The 881-nt window shown below is 34.4% G+C and overlaps 1 pseudogene; it reads right to left on the minus strand.

Moving 5' to 3' along the window:
• Window positions 1-225: 225 nt before the first annotated feature.
• LOC120587863 (uncharacterized) lies at window positions 226-341 on the minus strand (annotated as a pseudogene).
• Between the last annotated feature and the right edge of the window lie 540 nt (window positions 342-881).

Below are 881 nucleotides of genomic sequence, written 5' to 3' on the forward strand. Positions count from 1 at the left end.
AATTATTAGCCGTAGGAGTTTGGGAAAGTTATTTATGTTTTCTTTGTCTTTGCATCCCCATCTATAAAATGCCAGATACAGTTTATGTAAATATATCTATAAAATGTTCAGAAACATTTCATGTAATTATGAAAATTATATAATTCATAAGATGTTTAGAAAACCATAGGTAAAGGTTATATATATGCTTATCTAATAAATCTTTTATTTATTTATTATTATTTATGCCTACAGCACCTGGTCTTCCTAGGTGGTCTCCCATCCAAGTACTAACCAGGCCTGACCCTACTTAGCTTCTGAGATCAGATATGAGGCTTGTTCAGGGTGGCATGGCCATAGACCATGGACTGTGGCTCCACTGGGGCATGAACCCAGGACCTTCTTTGTAAAGCAGATGTACTAACTGCTACACAATAGAACCACATCCTTGTTTAATAAATCTTTTATTGTACAAGTAATTTTTATCCTAAGTCAACTAGTCTTGGATGATTGTCTCAAATGAGGGAATATGGTGCTCAAAAGGCATCATTTAAATTTGAGTTTATTAATTCATCTTAGGTTATATTATGACCCAGATTCATATTTTAACTTAAAACAGTTGTTTAAAATTAAATATGATAAAGGTATAGTAAATATTTCAACATGAAAATACTTTTAAAAGCAATGACCCATAGTGAATGACTTCCAGTCAAGATAGTGGAATAGGTTAACCCTGTACTCACCTCCTCTCACTTCCACATTAATACTGCGACTAAATTGTAGAAAACCACTATAGAGAACTATCTTAAGACTAGCCGAACAGAACTCCTATAACTGAGGACATAAAGAAGCCATGTCAAGACTAACAGGAAGGGTGGAACACACAAAACGGCAGGAAGTGC

The sequence above is a fragment of the Pteropus medius genome, unplaced genomic scaffold (genome assembly GCF_902729225.1).
Source record: "Pteropus medius unplaced genomic scaffold, Ma_sr-lr_union100, whole genome shotgun sequence".
NCBI classification, from domain to species: Eukaryota; Metazoa; Chordata; class Mammalia; order Chiroptera; family Pteropodidae; genus Pteropus; species Pteropus medius.